At 33.2% G+C, this 6591-nt stretch overlaps 1 long non-coding RNA gene across 4 annotated transcripts; it reads right to left on the minus strand.

The window, feature by feature from the left end:
* Positions 1 to 448: 448 nt before the first annotated feature.
* LOC114172256 lies at positions 449 to 5654 on the minus strand. 4 transcript variants are annotated; one of them, XR_003601969.1, is made up of 10 exons: positions 5370 to 5654; positions 4987 to 5030; positions 4820 to 4879; positions 3671 to 3777; positions 2366 to 2530; positions 2059 to 2134; positions 1326 to 1384; positions 978 to 1117; positions 772 to 878; positions 501 to 596 (listed from the first exon to the last, which is right to left on the minus strand). It is a non-coding gene; the product is annotated as an uncharacterized LOC114172256 (long non-coding RNA). The 4 variants fall into 4 exon arrangements; XR_003601966.1 differs by having other exon boundaries at positions 449 to 878; XR_003601967.1 differs by lacking the exons at positions 4820 to 4879; positions 4987 to 5030 and having other exon boundaries at positions 449 to 878; positions 5370 to 5653.
* Between the last annotated feature and the right edge of the window lie 937 nt (positions 5655 to 6591).

Here is a 6591-nt window from a genome sequence, read left to right on the forward strand (position 1 = left end):
AGTCATATGTCATATGCTAACTTGAAGTTTTCTTATTCACTACAAAAAAATTAATATTTAGTGGAAGTTTTTTTTTCAATCTGTGGGGGTTTTCACCCTCCACAAATTAATTTGCGGAGGTTTTTTAGACCTCTACAATTAGAGTCCCCACAAGTTATTTACAGAGGTTTTGAACAACCCCTGGTATCCAAATTATATTGTGGAGGTTGTTTTGTGGAGGGTTTTAACCTCTTCTATTGCTAACAAAATCATAATCTTGTTACATTGTTAATTTTCCAAGCACATTCCAGCCCTTAGGCCAACTTCCATTACTTAGAATCATTTGGCCACACATCACGCAATTTATATATTAAATAGTATGTTATCTGTTAACACCAAATTTGCCAAGAAATAACTATATTTAATCATGGGTTAGAGAGTTGAAAATAGAAAGACTTTTATACTGAAATTCACATTGAAAACTAAAATACAAAATCATTAATAACATTTTTAATAGAAACTTCGATCATAGTTTCTGAAATATATAAAATCCATTCAAGGGAACTTTTAGTACAGAAATTATGTAAACATGATGAATGAGCAGGGACCAGACCATCCTGTACACAATGTATTTGAGATGTAAACCCAAGATGTCGAATTATTCTAAGTCATTCATGTCTGAATCTGACCAACAAATAATGCAACAGAAGAGAAGAGAAGAGAAGAAACATGCAGCGAATCCATAATGGACTATACAGATGGAACATGAGTGGATGAAGTATGAGCTACTACTCTGCAGAGTGAGATACTGTAAATGGAGTGAAAATGTAGAGTTTACAGTCGTGGATATCAACTCCAGCACTGAACGATGACACTGCATCTTCAGCTACTAACTTGTGCTGCAAGATAAAAAAAAAGGGCAAAAAACATATAATATGCTCTTATAAATAGGAAACACAGACTGACATAAGCAGTTTCATGCAAGTGTGCTAGCTTACCTGCCACAGATCCCTCACAGAAACATGAATGCCAGATTCAAGCCCAAGTGCTTCCCATGAAGCTGTTATCGTGGCAACTTTTGAGCACCGATTCCAGAGAGCAACAACCAATCGAATTCCGATAAAGGACCTGCCCAAACCTGTAAAGATTGAAAAGTAAAGTCTAAATTTAGCACATAGTAGCATGTATGCGACTTTAAACTTCGTCTTAGTGACATACTTTGTCACATGAAGACCTAAAGAGGAACATTGCTGACAAAGTATACGAGATTTGGCTCTTGAATGATGTTGATTTCCATTCAAAAAGTATACGAGATTCAGTAGAAGGAATAGTTCAAAATATATTACCTGTCTGCAACCATCTACACCAGAAGCTTGAACTTTCCTTCCCTAGACTCCAAGTGAGTCTGCAGAGATACAAAATAAATAATCAGTATCCTTACTTACCATAGTCATTCAGATAGATGAAAAATGTGCTCCTTCCGATCTTTTACATTAGAAACAACTAATAAATTTCATCAAATCCACTAAAAATAGTTAAGTTAGTTAATTCTAATTAATAATGTCCTAATTATACTGTTATTCCAGAAATATCCTTTGAAGTAATTGGTTTAAGTAGGAGTTACATTAAATCAAGCTATAAGCCTATACCTAATTTAAGAAACAATGTTTCCATCAGTAAGTGAAACTTGTATTGATAATAGACCATTTAAATACATAAAGAATGTGTATCTGTCTCACAGATTCACAATAAATCAAGGGTACAAAACAAATTACTGATTAATACATCTCAAATTTATCCATTTTATGTAACAAAATAAACACCATTGGCACCACATACAGAGAGTTATGCATTAACTTGGTAACAATAATAGAAAGCAACTCCAACATAAGACTTTGAAACCTGAAAAGAGAAGTGTTGGTTCAATCACAAAGAATAGGGAACAAAAAAGTGAAAATATAGGCTGTTGAAGTACCACCAGGTAGATTTCAGACCACAATATACAACATTTTGCTAGTTCAATCACGAAAATATGCAACATTTTGACCAACATAGAATTCAGACCAAAATAGTACTCACTTGAATCATTCCAGGACTGATCTTGATTGAACTAATTGGCAACTTCCTCAACAATGGCTGTCTTTCTTCCAACTTTCTGAGACATTAACAAGGATGATGGCATAAATTAAGTTTTCTTAGTGGCTAAGCATAGATCAAAGTTTAGAGGCAGGCGTCACATAGATGTTCCACTAACTATAAGAAGCATTTGCTAATCAAAACTATGCACGCTTCAGTTAAAAGAAGAAATATCATCATACAATGAAAGAAGTTGATGCCAATGATGAGCATTCAAATATAGGAAGTAACTAAAAGTAATCAACCTAACCTGAAAGATCAACTCCTTTCTCAGTACAATTGACATTTCAAGAACTTTGTTCCTCGAGTACCATAGGCAGCTCCAACTTTTCACTACCCTTTGAACCATCAACACCACTTTATCTCCTACATTATACTCATTTAATGCTTTCAACAACTCTACTTTGTTCTTCACCTGCCAAGGGTGCACCAAACTTATTATCAAATAAATTAACACAAGTTTATTATATATGCATTGCTGAAGTCAAACTATAACTCAGATTCGAGAGAATACCACAAATACTTAAGGAAAGTTAACAAAAAAATATTATTCAGAAATGGACTCTGCATTATTGGTGTTATAAGAAATTTATGATAGATAATTAATAGTTAACCTTGTAAATTTCATAAGAAAAAACCTTAACAACAATATAAATGTCTTAGAATAACAATTTTGGCCTGGATTCAGATTGAAAGAAATGAGGTTGATAAAGGGAAATTATATGGTAAAGATCTAAATGCAATTAAAAATAAAAATAAGGTTAACAATGAATGACACGTTCCAATTGGTCTTTTTCATATATGACTTTAATTAATAGCAGGTCAATTAAAACACTTTAATGTCATGACTTTCGGATGAACCATTCTTAGCTTGTAGCAATGATGTTTTACTCCGATTGAACAAATCTTAAGTTCATTTTCTTTGTAATGGCTAACATGCACTTAAAACATGTTCATAATCAGACTACATATTAACATTTTCATTTTTAAAACAGAATTAATAAAAGTGCAATATTAATATTTTCATTTTTAAATAAAAAATAATATATCAGACTACATTTTATAAATTTAAAAATGTGAAAGTACAAAATGTTTTATTACTCAATTATTTGATCAAAATCGGTTAATAGCACTAGTTCGTATATAATTAGACAAACAAAATTTGCTCAAAATGTTTACAACCTAAAACTAACACAAGGTGCAAAACAAGCTATCAGACAAAGATTAGTGGCACCAATGGTAAAAATTCAGGCATTTAACTACAACAAATGAAGGTCCTTCCGCAGAAAGATTAATACATTCCTTAATCTCCACTGTACTACCAAAACATTTAAAACAATAAAAAAGGACAACCAAGTCAAGGGGTCATTCACATAAAAAAATTATCATCTTTACCCAAACAATTTACTTAACAAGTCCAAGTTAATCAATATTCATGATTGTGAAAATCGTGGTTTACCTCATAAGATAACAAGTTTACTAATCTCTATATTTTAGAGAATCAAATAAAAATAAGAGGGATAAAAAATTCAGGATACTATTAAAATGTACTTACTAAATCCTTGACAACAATTCAGCATTTTTCTTAATTTCATTTTCTGGAGTCTTAGAAAATAGAGTAGCCCATAAGGCAAGAATATCAAAAACATCCTCTTCAAGCTCCTGCATGCAACCAAAAAGTCCATGGCATCAGAATTTAGTTTAAATCAATTATGAGGCTTATCCTAGGTACATAATTTTCAGATTTCATATTAAAAGAGTCTTTTGAAAACATGTAGAATTTCGTGTTATAAATTTTCAAAACGTCAGAAAGCTAAGGAAAATCACATGAACTTCATATTACTAATTATTCTGAAGGAAGTAACTAAGTCAAGCTCCCTGGAAGTCCTGATTATTTAGACAAATGAATTTCATACATCTACCTTACTTTTATTTACAAAGCATTACAAATGGTTTTAGATACAAAGCATGGGAGATTAGTGTAATTTTCTATCAGGAACCCATAACTGAAATTTATGCTACTACCAGCTAACAAAAAAGATTACCACCAACCAGCTAGTAAAACATCAAATGTCCAAACTTTTCATCTAACCAAACCAATCCAAACCAACATAACTTTCCCAGGAATTAGCAATATTTGAAACTATTTACAGAAGTAACTGAAAGGCCAATGCCCAATGCATAATGACAAAGAACTGAATACAGATTACAGAATATGCTCTAAAGGGAAATTTAGGATGTTAGTTGAGATAGAGAATAAAACAGGATGTTAGTTGAGATTAGGTGATGAGTCAATTCACAGTCTGCGGAGTCTACAGAGTCCACCACCAATACAGAAACTATGTTAGGCAACCTATTTAAGACGCAATTTTAATTTGCTCCAAAAGGTTTCCACCATCATTAGTATAGAATTCAGCTTTATATAGTACAACCTATGATCAGAAAAAAATAATCATACTAACAAATATCACCACCAGTTAACAGTAATTAACTAAAGCTAGTGTGGCATCTTAATTATGAAATCCCTCCCTTTTCACTATATTTCAGCAGAGCCCCATTTTGGTGTAGTTTGCTTCCATCATTATTGTTTGTTAATAGTTTATATTGATAATCAAATTTAATAAAAGACCAAAGGTGTGTGCAGGTGGCATCCATGTTTGTTGTATTCCATCATCACACTCACAATAAGTTAGGGTCTTATTACCTTTGGGGACAAGAGTTGATCAAAAATTGTAATTCAGACTGTTATCTACTCTTTCCTAACCTAAAAATGAGAAGAGAAAGTCATATTAATATGTGGTTGAATATAACTTTAAGAAATCAAACATGAGTCAAGATTGAAAATATGTTTGAATAATAAAAAATCATTACCTTTCCTAAACAAATATCATTTAGTTGGTAGCTTTTGGGTTCACCTGACAAACAAAATATAATATATGCAATTGATGTTAAGTAAGAAAAATCTAGTGTCATTTTCTTCACGGTGGTGCCTGTACACACACAAATATCAACGACATCCCAAAAAATAAATAAGGACATTCATAAACACTCTCTTCTACACCCTAATCCCTCTACCACTTGGAATTTTTTGACAACCAGAGGCTCAAGAAGACTCAATAATTTGAGACAGAGGAACCCAATCTGAGACATTGCACAACATTATTAAGTGATGAGCACAACCTAAAAGAACACGGACATTGAAGAACGATGAGTACTGGGAATCAATAGATGGCAATCCAACTCAGAGTTTGTACCTTGAAGGTCCACGATGACGAGCACAGGCCGACGACAAACGAGCCACGACAGAGACGATTTCACTGAATGTCGCCGTTGACGATGAGCACTGATCGACGACGACGATTGCCGACGACGACGATTGCCGACGAGCGACGACTGCCGATGAGCGACGACTGCCAACGAGAGACGACGGAGACCAATTTCCTGAACTGAACCCTAATCCAAAGCAAAAATAAAGGCAGAGTGTAACCAAACGTGGTGGAGGGAAAAGCTAAAATAAGATAAAAGGGAAATGAAAAGTATAAAATGATTTGCGGAGGTTATAGACCTCTTCCAAAAATTAAAAAATCCCACTAATTTTAGCATTTAAACAATCCAAGAAAACCATCTGAAATAATATGAAATAATATTAATTTGTGGAGGGTTTTTATAACCTCCACAAATAAACCTCCACTAAATAACTTTTTTTTTGTAATGATTCTTGTTTTTTCAAGTATTTGAATCTTGCTTTCACTTTATGTCTTGCTTGATGTATGCTCCATGAAATTGATTTTGGCCTAAAACTTGAGGAACTAAGTGTCCAAGCCACCTAAAACTCTTTCTCACCATTTTATGAAGCTAGTTGTGAAAAGAAGAAAATTTTTACACCAAAATTTGTCAAAAAAACCAAGAGCAAACTTGCTCATTGGTGAACTCAAAGTGTGTTTGTCACTAAGTGTTATGATACTAGTTTTCATGCTTGAGAAAGGGGTGATATTGACAAATTAGTTCCATTCTTTGACTTGGTTATGATCTTTCTTGGTGTATGCATGATTTAAGACTAGGGAATGCATGTTCAAGTATTTTCCATGTCATTCTTATAATGTGCTTTTCTTGTTTTACTCTTGTTAAAAGTTTGTCTCAAACTTTTCTTCTTTAGAGTTTAGCATTTCTTGTTTTTGTGCTTTTCTTGCTTGTCTTTAGGTACTCTTGGTTTTGTCATAGTATGTTTGTCTTCTTGAAATTCTTGAGTGTTTGAACCGAGCCACTTGTATGCAAGAAAAGGATTTTTGAACAAAGAGTTTTCTTCACTCCTTGGAGGAGCTTTGAGTGTAGCCTTGCCTTGTTACTTTGGGAGAGTGATCTAAACACTTGGGTTACATTTTGGGTTGGAATTGGTCTTGGTTTTCATGTTGTCTAACTCCTAATTCATTTATTTTGCCTTGGCTTTGAGTGTTTTGTTGTAGGAATCATGACAAG

Source organism: Vigna unguiculata, unplaced genomic scaffold (genome assembly GCF_004118075.2).
Source record: "Vigna unguiculata cultivar IT97K-499-35 unplaced genomic scaffold, ASM411807v1 contig_510, whole genome shotgun sequence".
In the NCBI taxonomy this organism is placed as follows: Eukaryota; Viridiplantae; Streptophyta; class Magnoliopsida; order Fabales; family Fabaceae; genus Vigna; species Vigna unguiculata.